Raw genomic sequence first — 24,019 nt, 5'->3', positions numbered from 1 at the left:
GCTCTTACTGAGTTCGTAAGATGTATTATCTTGCACCCATTTGAGTATCATTTGAACACTATCTTACAAATTACTGCATTTTTCCAATTTCTGTCCGACTTCATTCAAAATCGTGGACATCAGTCTTTTCTCCCTACTATAAAGCCATGGACTGTCCGAGGCATATGGCAGCCCTTTGTTACAACCCAATGCCAATAAAATTTAATGCATTTTCTCAATTCTCTTCATCAGATCATTTTGAAGGGATATGTGTTTACATTCACAAAAATGTACAAGTAAGCTCTTGAAGGATGTTTAAGTTACATTCAAACAATATAATTTATTGTAAACAATAAATGCATAATATTCTAAATTGTAAAACTTTAATTAATAATATAATTTGTTTATATCTACATTTTATACGGTTATATTACTGAATCATCAATCAATGCAGAGAACTTAAATTGTACAACGAGAGAGTGAACTGGGCATCAGCAGAAATATTTAAATGATCCTTATTAATGTTTGAATATGTCTTGAAATGTTTATGAGATGCCACAGAAACTAGTAAAATGTCATAAGTACGCCTCAAAATTGATGTTTCTATTTCGATAAATAAGATGATGAAATCAAGAAACTGCTGTAATGGAATTGAAAACTGGCAAAGCTATAGGAAGTTTTACAGGTTTTCCCGATTGCAAGGTCATGGGGATTGTGTCAGTCTTCAGTCTGGGCATTGCACACACGTACTCCGTGCCAAAGGTGAGTGTAAGCTCACGTCTATCACGTGTGTTGTGGGGGAAAGGCGTCATATGACACAGCTTCTCTCTGGTGCTGACCAGCCTGTACAGCTACCACATTGCCCCTGATGTATGGGACGATCCCCAGCCAGAGTGAGGATTTTGATTACTTAAAAAATTATCTATAAAAGACCCAAAAAGTTATATTATAATGGCTAGAACCCGGAATTTTAAGTGCTAAAAGTTAATATTGTTCCTCGCTATAGTTTAATATAAAAACCATGCCCCCACTTCTTTGAGATGCCATTCTTGTCATTCAGTATTTTCCCTTCGGTACTGCTAAAGGTCTCTAATCCTCTTAACCACCACTTACAAACTAGCGCACGATTTACAAGATCATTGCCATACCTCCACTTCATTGAAATGCCATTCTTGTCATTCAGTATTTTCCCTTTGGTATCGTTAAAGGTCTTTAATCCTCTTAACATCACTTACAAATTAGCACACGGTTTACAAGATCCATTGCTCAGTCCTTCTGACTCTGTTGTCTATTATTACATAACGGACTCTTGTGAACTAAGCTTAAAACTCTCCTCACGGGCACTAGGCCTACTTCTATTCATCTACACTCAGTGACATTCTTAACTTTTAGGACATAAAATTTCGGGCTGTAATAATGACTTGAAATGATGAAAAAACAGACCTAAAAACAAACAATACTATGCATAAGTAGTCAAAATACTACCTTAAATTAACAGCTCTTCAGACTGTCTACTATGGTATTCCCATATAAAAGTATAAAAATTTCCCACACGAACACAAATTTTCCCACAACTTACAGTGTGAGCTACAATAAAATAATTAATTAGGTCATAATTAAACGTTGAGCTACAATAAAAGAGAAGGGTGGATGTACCAACCACCAAATCTCCTCCACATCTAGCACATGTATCCCAATAACGGAAACTAAAATGGATGCTGGTGACTTCAAAGGTGCTCTAGTTCAATTCTTTTATTTGGAAGCAAAGCGTACAACTTAGCTGAGAGCTTCATGTGCTATTCTATTCTCCTCTTCCTTTTGACATGACTATCGAAAAAATCCTTCCAAGTTCTGCATTTGAATGAAGTAGTGTCAGTACTAATTTTGCGAGTTTTTCTATATTGGGAAATTTTACTTCGTCATTGAAGACTAGCTTAAATTAGGCCTACTAAAAAAATCATTTTAAAATTGAAAAATGATAAAAAAAGCTCTCTAAATTTAAAAAATGACTTCAAAGAATTAAAACAGCGAAAAATGACCTAAGAATGACAAAAACTCTACATTTCTGTAACCAGCAGCTCATATCCAAAATGTATTTATTTACAGGCATTGCAAAGAATGTAAAAAAATAGAAAGATGACATGTCATCAAAATCCGCGCCCTGACCGTAACCATAACCATTTATTACATGCACTAGATCATGGGACATGTCATATTTACAAACTAATAGAGAGTTAGATAATACACAAGAGTATATCGCCATATTCATCTTCGTGGACTGTCCTGGCTCAGTACTCCAACATTTACCAAATCTCTTCTATAATGTGTCCGACATTTCTATGCTGACCACTGTTCATCCTCTTCACATGTTCACTCCACTTTGGTTCATATTTTATCTGCTCATTGACAGGTTCGTGTTCTAATTATTTTCTTATTTCATTTCTAATCTGGTCCACTCATGAGCATCCTTTTATTGTATGCAAAAATTTAATTTCTGAGGATTCTATACGGCTTTAATCTTCATGTTAATTACATTACCCACCATTCACTTTCCTGAGAAGTAAGTGTCGTCATACATATGTAAAATTTTAGCTGAGTTGCTTTTCTAGTTCATTTTGCCCATAATCTTTTAATAATGTACTACACATTATCTGGTATATTGTATGAGATTCCTCACCAATATTAACAGCATCAAAATGACAATAGAAGAAAAAGCACTGATTCAATATGAAAAACTTATCAGGTTACCAGGAAACAATTGGCATTCATACAGTCCTCTCTGTAGATTGAAAACTCAAAAAAGTTTCATATCCATTGTTCAAGAATTAAAACAGAAAATCAATATCCCAAATTTAAAAGAAAACTTACAAATTAAACCAAAGCCCTTAACTCTATTAAATATAGAATATAATCTAAATTTAACAGAAGAAATACTGATATCAGAAGTAAACACTGAAATAATGGAACAATTGTCTTTAGACACCCTCCACAAATCTGGCTTCATTTATACACTGACGGATCCTTGATCTCCAGAGAACAAGGTGCCGGTGCTGGTGTTACGTACTGTCTCTTCTTACTTTATAGATCTCTTGGATATGGAACAACAAGTTTTGAGTGTGAAATAATTGCAATACGTGAAAGTCTCAGGAATCTTCTATGCCACATCAATAAATTTAAGAATGCAGTTATATTGTCAGACTCCAAAGCAGCTATTCTATCAATAGTCTCTAAACACACACCTTCATCTCAAACAGCAGAAATAACTAAAATGCTCTCTCAATTAATATCACTCAATAAAAGAATTGTATCCCAATGGATACCATCCCATTGTGGAATCCTGGGAAACGAGAATGCGGATGCTTTAGCAAAGAAGGGCAGCACTGCTACTTACAGACCTGTTACTAAATCTACGTATTACTCTGTGAAAAGATTTATTAAATCTACATACTTAGACTTCAACAAACAAAATTTGATAACACAATCCCAAGGGAAAAAATGGAACTCTCTGCATCAAAATCCACAGTTAATTCCCGATTTACCACGAAAATCGTCTGTAGCTGCATTTAGATTGGCAACAGGCCATGATTGTTTGGCCAAACACCTGCATAGAATTGGAATATATCAGTCCCCTAACTGCCCATTGTGCAACTCAAACCAAGAAATGGATTCGGAACACCTCAAAATCTGTGCTTCAGTGGCTGGCCATGATAATATCTTTGAAAAATATTGGAGTGGGAGAGGTCAAATGACTTTACTGTCAAACGCCTGGCATTAGAAAACAACAACAACATTATCTGGTATAGCAGAGGAGGCAAGATCTGCCCTGCGACCTTATCATGTGCAGTCACCAATGGGTATAAAGGGTCAAGACAGGTTTTAGTCTGAGATGAAATTCCATGTTGGTAGATTTGTACAGTGGTGGCTGATTGGCTGAGGCAAGTGAGGCTGGGCCTCAGTCACTTTGTTTTCTTAAACTCAAAAAATTTTAGTGGTTTTTAGTCGTATATATCATAGCTATTATATAAGTTCTTTCAATGAAGCATATAGAGTTGTAGAAGTAGAAAACCTTGTGATGTATATAGACCTGTCTTGCAGTAAAATTTGTTCCTGAAGCCAGGATCACTCATGCCGTGTCTGGCTTCTGCATTTCCCCGGGTTTTATGGTTGCACTGGGAAAGCTGAAACTGAGATACATTTCTTGTGGCCTCGTGGCCTAGCAGGTATTCCCCCACCCATCAGCCTTCACTTCTCCCATTCAGAACTCGGTTCTTGTCAATGCCTGTCTCAAGTGTCGGTTGGGATGAGAATAACAGTGGTGAATCGTCATATGGTCCACTGTGGTTATGTGTTTCGGGAAAATAGTAAATAGAAGTCTTATGGCCATGCCATAATAGTTTTGAATTTTGTCTATAACTGAGTCAGTTAGCCTCCCTTTTCCTAATAAACCCTTACCATCCGATAATTTTTGTCCCTTCACACTGGTTTTCAGTCTCCTCAAAATGCCCATGTGGCCTATGCACTCTAATTTTCTAATTTGTACGTCATTCCCATGTGGTTTCAATTCCTCAACAGCATTGAATGACTTAGAGTCCCATCTCCTAAATATTTCACATATCTCACATTATATGAACTGAGTGACCGATTGAAAATGTTCGTCACACCTGCAACCTCCACTCCACCACTTGACCCACTGTAATTACATTCACAATCGGTTTCATGTTTATTTGTTGTTCTACCTTCACACCTACAATGTTTTGATAATATAGCAACATCAATTACCTTGCCAGTGTCCACACTAGTTGCCGTCACAACGCCATTTAGTGAAATGTGGCCCCTTTTCTGCCACGTCCCATCAAAGGCAGCTGATATGCCTCTGACATTATCATTTTCTGCAACTGCTTCTTCCACAGCAACCTTCATGTTATGTAATGCAACATTTTCAATCGCAGATCCAATTATTATGTTATATCTAGTAGACCTGGTTGGAGGAGGTGGCAAATTCAAAATGCCACATAAAGTCTCTCCACCTGTCTTACCTTTTCCTATAGCCCTAAGGCCATACATAGTCAAACATTTACTGTGTATAGTTTACACTGTTATTGGGTTTATCTTTGAAATATCAATAGATGAAGAGTTGTAAAAATTTACACCATACTCACAGTATTTACATTTTAAAACTAATTCTGCAGCAAGACCAATATGCTTTTTTACCTCAAGAGATATCCCACCTTTGCCACAGCCTTTACAGAATACATTATTTTGCAGTACACTAGATAATATGCCAACATCTATAACCCCATTGGTATCACTAACACTGCGTTCTTGTTTCAGGGTTTCATACCTGATTTTAGAATCTTCAAGTTTCTTTCCTGATGCACAGCCATTATTTACAGATTCACACTGACCACATGTGCTAGAGGGTTGTAGGTTAGAATTCACCTTACTAACAGTGTTCTTACGTTTACCAACATTTCTTCTCTTCTTAAATACTTTCAAACTACTTTTGTAACCCATATTGTAAGAAAATATCACAAAATGCACCTCCATAATGCAACTGAACTGTATCGTAACACAATTAATAATAGAACTCCGTACAGCACGTGTATAACATCACAACACTGTAAACAAATCCGTTGCTACGAAACAAAGCACAGACGGTAAACCAGGTGTGCCAATACACATAAATTCCCTACAATGAAAAAATTTCGCACATAAGGCGCAAAATTTGAAACTAACATAGTAGTATCACAGTCTAGTATATACAGTCGCGAAGCTCAATACGTAGTAAATATGCAAACATTAGATAGTTGCTCACCACTAGGATCGCTAATATCGCCTCATTACAGGCAATACAAAATAGTACCGTCACAGTCTATTGTTTCTAGCACCCTCAAAACTCAAGCTTCGTGACTGTATATAGTAGACTGTGGTAGTATGCTAGATGAACAGGAGACAAGCCCATAGACGGAGTAATGGGGGCCACTGCCCCCCCCAACTTGTCTGATCTCTTTTTTTTTTTTTTTCTATTATTCTATTGAATTCAAAATATCTTTTTTTGTTTTGTTTATGATTAAGTTTTTGTGCTTAAATTGATGAATTAATGTCTTCTGATCATGTGCCTGGACTATAATACTGTATTTATTTTAAATTTCTGAATGTATAAGAATTCCTATACTACCTCATTTGAGGAATGGAAGCACTGTAATGTTTCTTTCGTAACAGCCTGTACTATTGTCTTTGAAGTCTGCAGTTGTTGAGGCCACCACTTGGAAATGTATGAATAACATACTGCACGACAATGCAGGAAAAAGAAAAGTGATCCCAGTATAATGTGTAAACTTAAAAAATGAGATTAAATAAAATAATTATTAGAAATTACATTTCATATATCTTCGGAAGGTAAGCTTCATATAAAAATATTTCTGTTAGCACTGTTACGTAGTTTTATTGATGTATGCATGTGTTTCTTCACGAGAGAGAAAAAGAGGGAGATTGTTTTAAGTTATGCCCTATTATAATTTGTAGCAGACCTACAGTTCAAGCCCTATACAACTCGGTTTGAAACATCGCCGATATGGATGTAACACTGTAAAAAAAACATGCCCCTCCCCCGAAAATCCTTTATTAACTGATCATATTCCAATATACTGTACCACAGTCAAGCTATAACGGAGGAGGAGGTAATTAATTATGTCTTCCTTTGCCTCCCCAAGGAAATGGTTCTCTCTCCGCCTATGGACACGCCCACTTAAATGTCACTGTTCATTTAAACCGAAAAAAAAAAACATACTTAGGAATCAGATACAAACTTAAATCATGGCTCATCTGAAAGATAAATGAAAAATGAAAAATTCAAGATTTTTTGGCTTACCAGGTCCCCTTAAATTTCAGTGTTCTTTTTAAAATGAACTAATCGCTGTTAGTCTTTTTTTTTCCAGTTCACTTTACGTTAAATGAAAGTCCTCTGAAAATGCTATAGACGGAGCCAATAAACCAATTTTTCGTAAAATTGCAATGAGCACTTTCTGCATGTATACCCTTCTTATAATAAACATTGTAACCTGGACTGTTAAAATGTGACGTCTGCTTGAAAATTTTAACACCAACTCAATATTTGAGTTTACTGGGTCCTTTCCTTTAAAAGCCATTACTTTCGTTTTCGTCAGTGCTGTATTAAATAAAATAAATGACTATAATATTAAATACGACACAAATACAAATACACAAAATCTGGAACTTAATTTTAGAAAACTACAGGCTGAGCCAACTTCAGCTAAAAGGACCATTTGCAGTGTGTAAACCAAATACTTGTAAAATTGTAGAATAGACTCCTCATCTAACTACTCTGAATTATCTTGAAGACAAGATCTAAGATAGAGCAACTCTAAGAATTCATCAGTGCTATAGAGACAGTGATATAATAGCAAACTGATTTGTATAGACCTATTTATTTACTCTCATAATCCTTTATTCGTCTTTTCGTTTGACAACTGAAGTTATCAATTCTCTTACTTCTGTAACCATACACTTCTTGTCCAGTCGTTGGCTACTGCAGAATTAAGGCTGAAATATTCCCAGCCACTTTTGATAGTACCTCTGATTGAGGTTCTGGCTGATATGTACATCTATTATCAGACAGTACATCTCACTTGACAATATGTGCCAAAGGAAGAACAATTGTTTGTATCATATAATTCTGAAGTCTGATTAGTGTAATATGTAGCTAGTCGGCGATGTATGCAATGGAGGGGGAAAGAAATTGGTCACCTACCCAATTATCTTCTGGCTTAGTTGCTTCATGAGTGATGACTTATTGGTGTCACTTATGAGATTCAGACCTGTCTTCGGACAGCTGACAAAGCAATAACTTTTGATAGGCTCAAAAACTTTTATCTCACGTAAAGTCTGTCAGGAATGGTGGAGAAGCTCATTTTTTTTGCCGATTGCTATAGACTTATTCCACGTTAAGAAAAACGCATTGAGCATATAGGGCTGTTCGATCAAATGACCAGTTGTCACAGAAACGCCTACCTACCACACAGCTTCTACAATGTACTTTGCAAGGTCCATAAAACCAATAACTTTTTCTTAATGTGGAATGTTCTATAGTAAAGCATGCGGGAATCTCAGCCCTTTCGTTCTCGTTTTCTAAAAAAAGTCTCCTCCGAGTAGCCAATTTGGATGTTCTTTTCTTTAACATTTTATTGGGCTCTAGCATCCATATGCTCGAGGGTAAAGGGTGTCCTTTGGACTGTAGTTAGAATTTGGTGACCTCTCTGCTCTACATACATCAGCTTTCTTCCCGCTGCACATTCGGCAGAGTTATGGTGGTGAGAATCTTCACAGATGGATAGATTACAACCTTGGACTTGTTTCGAAAATAAACTTCTATTTGGGATTCCGATTTTGCTGCTCCTGCGTCCGATGTGAGTCACGGGTGAATGCAACACCGCGCCCCATTCCTCTATTGCGTCATTAGGCCTATATACCTACGTCGTCCATTTTCCTACAACTCCAACCACGTAATCCCTCATACATGCACTTCTTCCCTGAAGAAGATGGCAGAGCTAGCCGTCGAAAGATTGGAATCTAATCTCCAACTCACCTGGCTGAGAACCCAAGAAGAGTTATTCTATATCAAACGCCGGGAAAGCCTCAAGTCATACTAATTTATTTGTTGGTTCACTACCCAGTATCTTATTCACCTACTCAAGTGCTCACTAGTACACTTTCTCGTCAATGTTTTTCCTGTACCATCTGATAATTTCGAAATGTGTTGCCGGGAAGCGTGTGTGTGTGTGTGTGTGTGTGTGTGTGTGTGTGTGGGTCAGACATTTGGCTGCAGAACATGTGGTTGATCCTTAGTGTCCTGCTGCAGAACTTCACCTTCAAGCCGGCACCAAACCAGAAGCTTCCAGACCTCATCAAGGTGCATGGTTTCCACCAGACATCACCAGATTTCTGGTTCTGTCCAGTGCCACGGGTGTGAACCTTTGCACAAGTGATTCTCAAACGACAACCTGTAGGCAATCCTCTCAGAGCTTTTCACTTAGGACACATGCATATGAAATTTAGCAGAGGAATCCTCGTCATTACTGATTACTTTCCAAATTAATGTGAAGTTTAGCTGGGTGCGAAATCACGAACTTTGAATATTTGATTTACATTTGTTGGAATAGAAGCAGTCCTGCAGAACAGAAGGATAACTTCCATGGGTTGGAGTTTGAGAAACTGTTCACTGCGGGAAAGCCACGTTACACCTGTGTTTAAACATAGCTACAAGCTTCAAACACAGATAGCCGGAAAAATAATAAGAATGTGTTTTATGCTGTTTATATGAAGAGGCTAGCAGTAACTAGAGAGTATTGCTATTTATTGAAGGTAAATGTTCTGTGAAGTTCTAATTGGATACAGATAAACAGATTGTTTCATAATTTAGATGATGTAATACAGAGCAGTGCCTTACAAGAGGTGTCGGTATGCAGCTGAGTAAATACAGGGAGGCTGATGCTGATGACTTCAAGAGAAACAATTATCATTTCGAAAGATTAACATTTCTCAGAAATAATTATTTTTTAGACATTCGTTTCATGGTGACGACTTTTCGATTCTCATTTTAGCATAAAAAATTCATTGAATTCTGCATCCATATATTAGCGTGCTTAAAAAGTAAATTTCCATGCCTGAAGTACTTTTAAGCACACTAATTAGAAATACTGAAAACATAAATTCCAATTATTTATTTATTATAAATATTCTCAACACAATTATTTAAAATTGAAATTACATTTGGAGATTTGATATATAAATTATTCACTTCCAAATCACTCACTTTTCTAATTACATTTATCACTTTCGTTGTAATAATTGTATATTCCAAATTACATAACAAGCAGAAAACAACTTCATAACAACCAGCAAAACAATCACTACATATCCAAAGGCCATGAAATCTATCTCTTTTTACATGAATATAATACTCTTTCGTCTTCAACATCATAAGTTCGCCATTGCGAGATAACGAATCAACAATTTCATTCTCTTTAAAATATAAATACATTTAGGATTCTCGAGTGACTGTTCAAAATATTTTGCACGAAATACATGCGGAACCAGTGTTTTAAGAACTTGCCGTGTTGGACAATCTTCACTTGTCATGCTTAAAATGCTATTATTTCGCAACTTGTTGCATAAATAGCAATTATAATTGTGATTATTTTTATCCCTTTATCTTTTAAACACATTTACAAACACCCATTTTGTAAACATGTCCACATTATTATTTTCAGTGGCAACAAATAATTTTGCATAATGTTTTTATTACATTTATGGTTCAAGAGTATTTTAATGCTTTAATTAATAATAAATCAGTTTAAGTAATGTATATTTTGCAAGACGCATGCTTCACCCTAAGCCTGAACACTGCGGGGACAGCGTGACTGTTATCAGGGAAGACTACACAGGTTCTAACAAACTTAATTACCATTCAGCTCATGCAATCTGTGGTTTTTTTTCGAAACTAATTTTGAAGCTATTGATGTTACTGACGTAACACTCTTTAATTATCAACTTCAAATATCAAGGTTTAGGACAACATACTGCCAAAATCTTCTGCTGAAAAGGTAGAAAATACAGGGAGAAGCTAAGTGACGAAAAAATTAAGAAATCAAGAAAAGAATGCACAGCAGAAACCACTTTAAGAAAGAAATGGTCTAGAGTGCAGAAGAAAAAATAAACTGAAAATAATAGTAAATTACGAATGAGAAAGTACAGAGAGAAATTAAAGGCTGAAGCAATGTTAAGAGATGTTGGATATGATTCACATACAAGTCTCAGTCATTGGGGAAGACAGTACATCAAGCACAAAGGTCATTACCAACATCTCCAAGAAAGAAACGTGCTGTTGTGAAGAAACTTGCTGAGAAGTTTGGAGTCATAGAAACTTGCGAAATTAAGCAGAAGGAAGGTGAAAACTCTCATGATTATTCAGTTGTTTCACAATTTTACGAAAGTGGTCTAGAGTCTACTGTACTTCCAGAGCACAAAGATTTTGTCACTTTCATCATTAAAGATCCAGAAAAAGAAAGAAAACAGAAGAGAGTGTTCATGATGACAGCAATGGAAGCATATAGTTATTAAAAGTGAATACGCAATGTTCAATTAAAAAATCTAAGTTTGCTAGTTTACGACCAAAATACAGTATATACTTCCAGTTTCTGAAAAAGATAAAAATGTTTGCTGTTGTCAAATGTGGACCTTCTTACTGACGGATTATGCAAGTGCACTGGAATATCCTTTCTACTAATAAATTATTAGAAATGTCCACATGTGACTAGAATATCGCATGCTACTTGGAAAGCCAAATGTAGTAATACTGAACAGTTTATAACAAATCTATTCCCAGATAGTACAGGTGGACAGACACATAAAATGGAGGCAGTCACCTGTCCTCCTGAAACTGCAAGAAATATATTGATCAGACATCTTAAGGGTTTATGCAAACTATGTTTCTTTGCAAAAACACAACTGCAAGAAATAAAATATCTGAAAGGAAATCTTACAACCTAACATGCTGTAGGCTATTACAAAAAGATTTTGCAGAAAATGTTGGAATAAAACACAAGGATGAAATGTCCACACATTGAGTCAACAAGGGTATTATCACATTTTCAGCTGTTTTGAATACTTTAAACAGTACAAAATCATATGCATTGGTCACTGATGATGTGTAACATGTAAAAGGTGCAGCATTAACATTCAACAGAACCATATTGGAAGATGCCATGCACAGCGAAGAACAGAATATTTCCACATTCTGTTTGTCAAAAAAGTGTACAATATCGTCTTGGAAAACTCTACAATATCTACTAAGTCCAGGAGAATCGTCCATTTATATTCTAATACTTATTTTTACTGTTCTGATCGTAATTTAAATACGATAAATTTCTTCCATAAGTTAAAAAGAGATAAATGTAATTTCCAGTGATTATGTCAGTAACAAGTGAATGTTACATCAGTAATATTATTTGAAATGTCTGTTTTGCATGTTATTTACATTTAACAAAAGTGTTAATGATCATAAAAAAGGTAACCAACTGTATATCAGATTCATAAATTATACAGTATTCATATTGCCTTTTTACTATGTAACTTCACAGAAATTCATCATTAAACATTTATTATAAAATCTATGTCCATATCATGTTACGTCAATAATAATAATTCATTATGAGCTGTTTTAAAAGTCATTATAGAAAACCCATCAAACAGAAGAGCACGAAGGGTTTTTTAAATTACAGGGGCAATGCCTGCATGAAATCAATGTGAACACGATTGTCCCTGGTTTAGATCCATGACTAAATATACTGAAAGAGATTTGTAGCTTGTAATTATTGTGATCATAGACACCTGCAAAATTAAGGGTCATAAAAACTTTTCTAAAAACGTATGCTACATGGTTGTGAAACTTGGACTTTCACTGTGAGAGAGGAACAGAGGTTAAGGTTGTTTGAGAATAATGTGCTTAGGAAAATATTTGGGGCTAAGAAGGATGAAGTTGTAGGAGAATGCAGAAAATTACACAATGCAGAACTGCACACATTGTATTCTTCACCTGACATAATTAGGAACATTAAATCCAGACGTTTGAGATGGACAGGGCATGTAGCACATATGGGCAAATCCAGAAATGCATATAGAGTGTTAGTTGGGAGGCCGAAGGGAGAAAGACTTTTGGAGAGACCGAGACATAGGTGGGAGGATAATATAAAGATGGATTTGAGGGAGGTGGGATATGATGGTATGTATGTTCAACTATGTAAGCAAGTTTTAATCCTTGAGTGTAAGAGAAGGCCTTAACTCTGCCAGGTTAAATAAAGCCATTATTATTATTATTATTATTATTATTATTATTATTATTATTATTATTATTATTATTATTATTATTATGAAGTTTATTAGGTATGACGTTATTTAATTTATTATTAGTGTAGAAGGCAATATTCATATTGTGTTTTTTGAGGAAGTTGTTCAATTGGTTAGAAACTGGTCCAAAGTACGTCATGCTTGTTCATGTTTTTAGGGGTTATCGGTTCAAGGAAAGTGTGTTGAGTTCTTACGTTTTTGGAGGAGGCTGTTTACTGTATGTTTTTGGAAACAATTATCTTGGGCTAAACAGATAATATAATTATATTCTTTATTATAATTAGATTTACTTAGTGGAATAGTTAATAATCTATCAATGAGGAAACAAAATTTACTAATTTTATGAGTTTCTGGGTGGTTAGAAAGATGTGTATAGAATGATTATTGGAAGTTGGTTTCCATTATATGTCAAAATTAAAATGGAAATGTTTTATAAAAGTTTTGAGGTCTAGAAAGTTTATTGATCAGTTAACAGCTGACTGGGAGGTGATTGGGACGTAACCTTTGATAACAAGTTATCCTGGAAACAACAAGTGGAGAAAATTAGCTCCCAAACTTCAAACCAACTGAGGATCCTAAAACGCCTTCCAGGATGCAAATGGGGATGTGCTCGCTCAACTTTAAGCACTACATATCAAAAGTATGTTCTTCCTGGAATGTAAAACACACAATTGGTCGACTCTAAGACTGTAAAAATAACTGCTGTGGATGCCATGTTGACCCTCAGAGAGATCCATGCTGTTGTATGAAGAGCTAATCAGACTATCGGATGGTCAATACTGGTACAAATACGAAAATAAGAAAGAAACCCCAAAACACAACATGGATTCGTGAAGAAAGTACATCAGCTAAAAGAACAATATTCAATTATATCAAATGAACCCCAACCCATAATACAGAATCCAACTGAAATAGAATCCCATGACTGCTTCACAGACCTAAACCAAAGTGTTTTTAAAAAAGGAACGGACACAATGAGTCTAAAGCTTTTGGCCTTGGAGACTATCAACAGTAAATACCCAGAACCCGAATGGCTCAAAATATACAGCTACATCTTCACTTTTTATAAATTTAAATTTAACAGAAGAAATACTGAAATCAGAAGTAAATACTGAAATACTGAAACAATTGTCTTTAGAGACAATTAATATTAGGTACGGTACCCTCCACAAAACTGACTTCATTTATACACCGATGGATCCTTGATCTCCAGAGAACAAGGTGCCGGTGCTGGTGTTATGTGCTGTCTCTTCTCACTTTATAGATCTCTTGGGTATGGAACAACAAGTTTTGATGGAGAAATCATTGCAATAAGTGAAAGTCTCAGGAATCTTCTATGCCACATCAATAAATTTAAAAATGCAGTTATATTGTCAGACTCCAAAGCAGCTATTCTATCAATTGTCTCTAAACACACACTTTCATCTCAAACAGCAGAAATAACTAAAATGCTCTCTCAATTAATATCACTCAATAAACGAATTGTATTCCAATGGATACCATCCCATTGTGGAATCCTGGGAAACGAGAATGCGGATGCTTTAGCAAAGAAGGGCAGCACTGCTACTTACAGACCTGTTACTAAATCTATGTATTACTCTGAAAAGATTTATTAAATCTACATACTTAGACTTCAACAAACAAAATTTGATAACATAATCTCAAGGGAAAAAATGGAACTCTCTGCATCATAATCCACAGTTAATTCCCGATTTACCACGAAAATCGTCTGTAGCTGCATTTAGATTGGCAACAGGCCATGACTGTTTGGCCAAACACCTGCATAGAATTGGAATATATCAGTCCCCTAACTGCCCTTTGTGCAACTCAAACCAGGAAATGGATTCGTAACACCTCAAAATCTGTGCTTCAGTGGCTGGCCATGATAATATCTTTGAAAAATATTGGAGTGCAAGAGGTCAAATGACTTTATTGTCAAATGCCTGGCATTAGAAAACAACAACAACTATTTATAAATCCATCGGATCATTCAAAACAGCGTTTGATGGAGAAATCAAGCCATTCAAACAGCATTAAACCAACTTCTACTGCATCTTGAAAAATTCTCTAAGACTGTCATCCTGAGTGATTCAAGATCTGCCATAGAATCAATTGGTGCAATTGAGCCTGCTGCATCAGTGGAGATTCATGACTGCTGTGAGACACTGAGGAAACTCAAATTAGCTCCCTGTGGATCCCTGGACACTGTCACATTTCTGGCAATGAACAGGCAGATACATTAGGAAAAAAGCTGCCATGCTCACTAGTTGCTTCAAATCAGTATCATACCATTGCTCTAAACTCTACAAATGAAGGAACAATACCTCATGAGTTTAGAATCAAACTGGAAGACTTTTTTACATGGCCAAGACAAGAAGCTCTATCAGTTTGGGTTACTTCAAACGCCCACCTGCATGCTCTGTAATCTGGATGAAGATATGGACAGGGCCCACTTAATGTGATGCCTGGCCCTTCGCAGAACAGAAACTATTGGGAAGCCTGGATTAAGATAATGAATCAGATGGACAATTGATGACTATTTGTTAATGTTCCATGCCATTAGAGAAATAAATAAATATTACCAATTCCTTTCATGATTTACACCCTATCATAACGTTCACCTCCGAGTCAGCTGTTAACCAATCAATAAACTTCCTAGACCTCAAAACTTTTATAAAACATTTCCGTTTTAATTTTGACACATACTGGAAACCAACCTTCACTAATCATTCTATACACAGCCTTTCTAACCATCCAGAAACTCATAAAATTAGTAAATTTCGTTTCCTCATTGATAGATTATTAACTATTTCACTAAGTAAATCTAATTATAATAAAGAATATCATTATATTATCTCTTTAGCCCAAGATAATGGTTTCCAAAAACATACAGTAGACAGCCTCCTCCAAAAACGTAAGAACAAATTACAAAAAACTCAACACACTTTTCTTGAACCAATAACCCCTAAAAACATGGACAAGCATGACCTACTTTGGACCGATTTCTAACCAATTGAACAACTTCTTCAAAAAACACAATATGAATATTGCCTTCTGCACTAATAATAAATTAAATAACGTCATACCTAATAAAAAATTTCATAATAGAGATCGACTTCAAAATAGTGGCATATATATGCTACAATGGAAAAATTGGCCTAGCAAATACATTGGTCAAACTCACAGAAATTACCAACCCAGTTTAATGAAAATGTTTCCGATTTCAAATACAGTAAACGAATATCAAAGTTTGCAACCCATCTGATAGAACAAGGTCATGAATTAACCAATATAAATAATACACTACAGGGCATTCATCCTATGGGTGACAATCCACATATACATATTGCTGAAGAATTTTATATTTCACAAGCATTAAATAATGGTTTATCCCTTCTGAATGAGCAATTCCCAAACATACATAGTCTGCTTTATAATTTAAATTCTCCTTACACACGTGACTTCCGATACTCCAATATGCTTCTTCCCCCCCCCCCACCCTTCAATTTGATGTTACTTAGTCCTTTTGTAAGCGTAACGTTCGTCAACATTTGTGGCTGAACTTTATACAACAACGGATATATTTTCTTTTGCTCCGTCTAGGTAAGTAATTTCTTTATTTAATTGGTTGCCCCCCTTCTTTTCGTGTTTCGTGAATTAACATCATTTAGTTACAAATCATAAATAATTTTCATTATTAATCCTTTCAATATAGTAAATAAGAATTTGTACATACTTTCAGATTACAAGACCACGCATGTCTCAAGTGTTACTCCAGTCTTACCACACATGAAGCTGCATATTCACCTCTCTTCACTACTCTGCCAATTCGCATCAGCATATCGATCTGACATTTGTAAATGCAGCCTTCATGTTAATCTTGTTATGCAGTCACATTGAATGGTGCTTATGCTATTTATATAGCTTAATCTTATACTCATAAAAGTGGACTGATCATTTACTTTTTAACAATTCTATTCTTGTACATACAGTTTTTACTGTTTTATGGTACTATTATGAATTTTACTCATTTACTTGTGACTCAATATGTGATATCATAATTCATTATGCATCCGAATCTATTTTATAAAACCCATGGTTTCACCGATTGTTTATAATACTTTGTTCATAAGATTTTGTAGGTTAATTGGGGATCTAATGATGGTTCCTTGAACCGAAAACATTCATCAAAATGTTAAAATAAAACATTTATGTTATTGTAATATTAATAAAACTTTTGGAATTTCTCACAGCTTATCGGACCCAACATGGTCTTTAAATATACTTTCCAACAAAATACCACATAATCTTTAAAAATTCTAGAACATTCGTAATTACTAACTATATTCAAGAAAACAAAGGAAATGCATGAGTTTAGCTTGCAGTAAGTCTGTTGCCATTCACAGATTAATTTCAGTGCACTTTAGTGGCAGCAAAAGAAAAGAAATTTCTTGGGACGAAGTGTTAAAACAAGAAGAACCAAGAAAAACGTACACCCCTTTCCTGTTGCATGGCCATAAAAATATGATTAATTTATAATATGCCTACAGCTCCAAACATTTCTAAGCATGTTGTGCCTATCGGAAAACGAAGGAATTAAATGGAAAATTCGACCACATGTGCTTAATTATCGCCGCATTGAGTGGAACCTAGGGACGGAGCATGAGATTCAGACATTTTTAGCACATAAAGAAAGAGATCGCCAAACAAAATGAAAGATTTAATGGTTGGTAACATTAAGGAGTGCACATAATTCACTACTACTGTAACAGCTCAACTTTGAACAAGTGGGGAGGGAAATATAAGAACAGGCTGAGGGCGATCTATCTGAAAAATGGCTTTAGACATACAATTTATAACTACTTACGCATAAAACGACTACAAAGCCCATAAAATATATATCTCAAACATGAACAGCAGCAACTCTTCGTTGTTTCCTCCTCCTCCTCATCTTCTGCTGATGTGGGAGTTGCGGGATAACACACAAGGCCTCGAATGGTCCTGGGTAGCCTGCAAGCAAAATTAACTGCATTCACAGGCTTTCATTGAATGGCATATTAATAGGGTGAGGAGTCATATGCAACTGCATATTTTACTGTCCATTTGCAAGTGATGTAAAATCATTTTAAACAGCTGTAATGCAGAATGTTCAAAATCAATTCTACATATTTTTGCATATTTCAAGTGTTCCTGTACATAAGAGACTGCTGAGCATGCAATGTAGCACATTTTCAGGACTTAGTGGTATAAAGCCCCAAATTAAGATATTTTGTAAAACAATAATATTCTGAAATGTTTGTCAGCATATAATATTTTTCTCTTAAATTGTACCCAATGGCGGTAAATTCCTTGCATATGCAGTGTGGGTGTGGAAAAACCAAAACCACCACACTATGCTTTTGTTACAAGAAGCATTCCCAAACACCTCTACAAGTTGTAGGCCATTACAATCTCATAATAAAGAGGAATTTTCTCCCCAGCTCTTTTTGGGACGTACCAGAGATCTCTTCCAATGGGACTGATAGTGAAGCATAGCTTTTGGGATTCTAGGGGATCTCATACATTGCAAATGGCTCATCCATTTGTTCTCATATTTCTATATGAAATGGAGTATTGATTCTAGACCAAGAGGACTTAAATATAATAGAGGGGTTCAATCGCCGCTAACTCTTTTAACGACACTACGAACGCTACCATCGTTTCTTACCAACATTCCGGCACTGAATTCAGATGCCAAGAAATGGACAATGAACATGCGTGCTTTTGGTTTAAGTTGTCAGTCCTGTTAAGGTAGGAAGGTGAAAGAAAGAACCGAAGGAGAAGGAAGACATCTTGATTTGTCTTGTATCTGTTGTGTACTGTGAAAGATGCCATCGTATGTGAAGTGTGAATATTTGAATTATAGAAATAAGAAGGACAGCCACTCAAATAAGTGTTTCTTCAAAATATCGCGAGATAGTGAATGGTGAGTTTTCATTTACAATAATAGTAATTTTATCACTTAAACAAATGTGATGTACTGTAGATTTTTCTAGTCACGTGCATCATTATAAATTATATAAGATACCGGATACTATTCGTGTGTGTGTATATGTGTATATATATATATATATATATATATATATATATATATATATATATACACACACATCTATATATAATAATAAATTTAGCTTCCCTTATGGAAAGGTTGCCAGATTTGATAAAGCGTATTACATACAATTTGGAAACACACCTAAAAGGTAAAATGATATACATTTGAAACGGTTAGGAAATCGAATATGCAAAATGTCAGAAAAATTTACACCTAAGTAGCGTTTGTGATCATTTACAGTTAAGAAAGGGGGGGAAATATCATCAGATAGGTTAGAATGATTTGAATGCCATATACCAAGAGAAAAATAATAGTACGGATTGATTGGCATTGATATCTAAACCAATTAACAGCCATCGGTTAAGATAACTTGAAATTTCCATTATCACTCCCATACAAATGATTTCTCAATATCTGAACCGATCCTTTGAGGGCACTAATGGCTATTTCCTTCACAATGCTGTGTGTTAGGCCCAAGTTTTTACATGTGTTGGCAAAGAAGGAGGATATGGTACCTCGTGCTCCCACCATCAGACCTATCACATCAATGTGGGACAGGCTATATTTATCTTTATAGAACGGGATTGTTGGTTCATAGATCCGTTTCTTTTCACTGTCCACCTCATGCAGTTGATCTGCATGTGTCTCAAATCTGATGGTGGGATCAAGAATATATGCCGAGTTGTTCTTAATGGCAATGATATCAATTCGCCGAACACTTCCTTGTGTGGCTAGTCCCTGCACCTCTTGATGGACTGTAAACCCTACTTCCTTCAGTGCCTCGGCCAGCATAGAACAGACAGCATGGTGACGGATGTTGCGAAGGGCCTCACTATAGGGGCAGAAGCCAAGGATATGGGGAAGAGTTTCAATCTCGCTGAGACAGCGCCTACAGCGGGTACCATTCCGACTTCTACCCAGTACAGCTCGGACCGGAGCGACATAGCCTATCATTTTAAGGGCGTCTATCCATTCCGAGAGCGTTAGACCTTTGTGATTTCTTATCCAGCTGTTTGCTGGGGGGAACTCTTTGTTAAGAATCACTCCTTTACCCTTTCGTTACAATGTACACCAATTTTCAAATTCTTTGTCTCTTAAAGCGTCTCTAACTTTTCGAGAGTCCACAAAATTTTCACGATTATTTAAAAAAGAATTAGCAGGAGTTAATTTAAGGCTCTTTAAACATGTTTTACTCTCCTCAATAAGGTCCCTAGTGGAAGTAATGTAAGGATCATTAGTTTTGTGTAATACCCTTAAGCCATTAATGTGTTGTAGCATGGATTTCCAGCATACCTTAAAAAGACCAAGACCTTTATATTTACGATGTGTATATATCATAGAATCGGGTGTGTCAGCTGGTAGTTGCAAAATTTCTTTCAGAGTGCTTTTAATAATTTTATCAGCGTTATCTAAAAAAGTATTGGGTATTGTTTTCAAGGGTATTGTCTGAAATGTGTAGATTAATGATGGGCAAATTGAGGAATTTAATATACAAAACTTTTGATCAGGATGTAATAAAGGAGACGAAATTAGCAAATCTAATCTAGTTTTCAGGTCGTTTAAAACGGTTTGGGAATCGAATATACAAACATCAGAAAAATTAACACCTAAGTAGCGTACATGCTCATTTGCAGTTAAGCATGTGATAATAGTGTCATCAGAAAGGTTTAGTTGATTTGGATGCAATTTACCGCGAGAAATATTAATAGCTACAGATTTATTTACATTTATATCTAAACCGTTTGAGAATAAGGTGCTTAGGAAAATATTTGGGGCTAAGCGGGATGAAGTTACAGGAGAATGGAGAAAGTTACACAACACAGAACTGCACGCATTGTATTCTTCACCTGACATAATTAGGAACATTAAATCCAGACGTTTGAGATGGGCAGGGCATGTAGCACGTATGGGCGAATCCAGAAATGCATATAGAGTGTTAGTTGGGAGATCAGAGGGAAAAAGACCTTTAGGGAGGCCGAGACGTAGATGGGAGGATAATATTAAAATGGATTTGAGGGAGGTGGGGTATGATGATAGAGACTGGATTAATCTTGCACAGGATAGGGACCGCTGGCGGGCTTATGTGAGGGCGGCAATGAACCTTCGGGTTCCTTAAAAGCCATTTGTAAGTAAGTTATATCTAAACCAATAGCTTTGAAACGATCAATAGCATCCTTGCGAGTTCTAAAGCAGAGTTTTTGTTTTTAGCTATGATAACAGTATCATCTGCAAAACCAAGTACAGTAATAGGTTTTAAACCTGAAACAAGATTGAAACCTTATTTGGCAGCGATCGAGTCTTCTGACATTTCATTAAGGATGTGATCAGTACACAGATTGTATAATGCGGGTGAAAGGGGCAATCCTTGCATAACTCCTTTTCGCAAACCAATGGGATTAGTTTTTTTATGATTGTTTTCTATTCTAGTGGAATTATTTAGTTGAAGTTTCAAAATTAACGTTTTCAACAAGCTTGGAATAAGCAAGCTATCTAATGTGTTTGATAGGTGCAAGTTCCCGATATTACTAACGTCAAGGAAAACGAGAGTTGCATCACATTTTTTAGATTTTGCGGACATTGAAGTGGACCTGAGAAGGGATGTATTAACTATTGTTCCTGGAGAATGTGTAAATCCCCTCTGATGAGGATTGAATTTTATGTATTCCCGAAGATATTTATCGAGGATGCATTCAATTACCCTACGTAACACGAAACAAATAGTAATTGGTCTCCAGTTTTTAAAGTCATTTTCGTCACCAGAGTTATAAAGGAGAACACTTCTTGCGGTCTGGAAGCATGGAGGTACGTGCCCAATATGGAGCATTCTTGTAGCTATGGAGGAGATGATTTCTGCAGCAGTATCATCCTTCAGAACTCTCATCAGGACGTGGTCTGGGCCAGGAGCGGTGTCCACCGCGATTCGAGATATTGAAAGCGCAACTTCTGACTTGGTGATAGATTTCTGGAATGTTTCATCTAATTCGAGTATTTCTGCTTCGGTGTAATGGGATGGATATTCTGATCGAATATTGTTATTTGGTTGAGAAAAATTTGAACTGTAAAGTTGTTGCATCTCGCTGACATCTAATTTGCACGTTGGTTTATTTTGACTCAGTACTGTTCTTATTGCTTTCCGCCATTGATTGAAGTAATCAAATTGTGTTTTCTCATAAAGAAATCTGTTTTTTCTTTTCTGTCGGTCTCGTTTTGTGGCTCTTTCTGGGTTAGTGGATCTGCTGTAAGTCCTCTGGTTATTTAAATTTTTCTTTAGTTTTCTTGCTTCGTAATATTTCCTGGTTGGATGTTTGGGTCCAGGTAGATAATCAATTGCTTCGGATAAGAAAATCAGGAATTGCTGTGTCACATCATCAAACACATTGTCGGATAACTGTGCGCTAAATTTATCCTTCCAAGTAGAAAGATTTTGTTTGTAGAAAGATAAAGGACTTGTATTAGCAGTAGAGTGGTTTTCAGAATTATTAGTTAAATTATTGGAATTGTTCTTCCACACGGTAGTTGAACATCGGGGTTGTTTACGAATGAGACGTTCTCGATGAATATCTGGGTGGGATTTACTAATATGTATGTTGAATTTAAGGAACATTTTTCACAATAATCACACTGAATTTGATTAGAACTCTGCGTTGTGTTACAAGTATCTAAAGAAATATTATTTATGTCGGTTGACTCTTCTCCTGTTGCAGCCTCCATGTAGTAAGAAATATAAAAGATTTGCTTATACTTGACCAAGTAAGGGTCTATAAATTAATAATAATATATGGTATTTGTAAAGTCTCATATATCGCAATAGTCTCACCTACAGTATATTCCAAAACTTATATCAGACACAGCACAGAACTATAAAACTTTCATATCACGATATGCAAAACCAATAAAACCTGGACGTTGTTGATAAAATGTCTATAGCAACACACAACATTGCAGGAAACAAGGCGAAAAAGTCACTATTTTCCAAAAGTCATTCAATAAATCATTATGCGAATACCACTTTGTTTAAAAAAGAATAATTACTATGTATATCTTACATAAAATAAGTCGAAACACCTTAAATGACACTAATAAGTTCACATAAATAACGTCAAACTGTTCTGTTTCTCCGATCTCATTCCATGGCCATTCCATAATACATATATGTATTATATTTAATTTCTGTATTATGTATTCATCTAAATTAACAATACCACGTGGTGGATATTTTTCAAGAGAAGGATCTATTGCAGTTATTCTTTGTACTGAAACTCCGGTACCCTACTGCACACGACACTGATGTTTGATTTATCTGGTTTGCTACAATTTTAGAAGTTATTTTCAGTGATTTAAGTAACTTTATTCCGTCATGTGTGATGAGGCAAAGTACAGAATGATAATCACAGGAACGCTTGTTCGTATCTCTTTATAAAATCACTCAGATAAAGCAGAAAATCGAAGGGATCAGATGCACTGAGACATGGTAGTTTATACTTAAACCGTTTTACTACAAATTTTCAACATATAAAAAGGCTAACCAAAAAAGTATTACAAATGGAGGAATAATTTATATTTTATCTTTAAGGTCACTGGAGCAATTTCTTTTCATTTTCTAGCATATCCCAGTGATTTTACAAGGTACCACGAAATAGTGTTCCTGTGCTCATCATTTATATTTATATTATATTATATTATATTGTATTATAGATACATTATATTATTTATATTTATCCTATTATTTTTATTTCCCTTTTTTATTTCAGATACAAGGGATGGCTAGAAGCAATGGGCAGAGAAGACCTAAAGGTGAATCTGCCCAAGAAATTGCATAACAGCTTTCGGTGTGTGCGGACCATTTTGAAGATAAGTACTTCACAAGTACCCTCTGCACACATTTGAATAGAGAAGCCATACCTTGCAAAGTTCAGGCTATCTCCATCGGTCAAGGTAACCATATACTTCTTAGGTATCATCAGCTTACTTCTAAAACCAAGTCAAAATTTATTATTTTTTAAAATGCGTCTCCTGATAACA

The sequence above is a fragment of the Periplaneta americana genome, unplaced genomic scaffold (assembly GCF_040183065.1).
Source record: "Periplaneta americana isolate PAMFEO1 unplaced genomic scaffold, P.americana_PAMFEO1_priV1 scaffold_21, whole genome shotgun sequence".
Classification (NCBI taxonomy): domain Eukaryota; kingdom Metazoa; phylum Arthropoda; class Insecta; order Blattodea; family Blattidae; genus Periplaneta; species Periplaneta americana.
The sequence above is the reverse complement of the archived record's forward strand: the minus strand, read 5'-3'. Positions refer to the sequence as shown.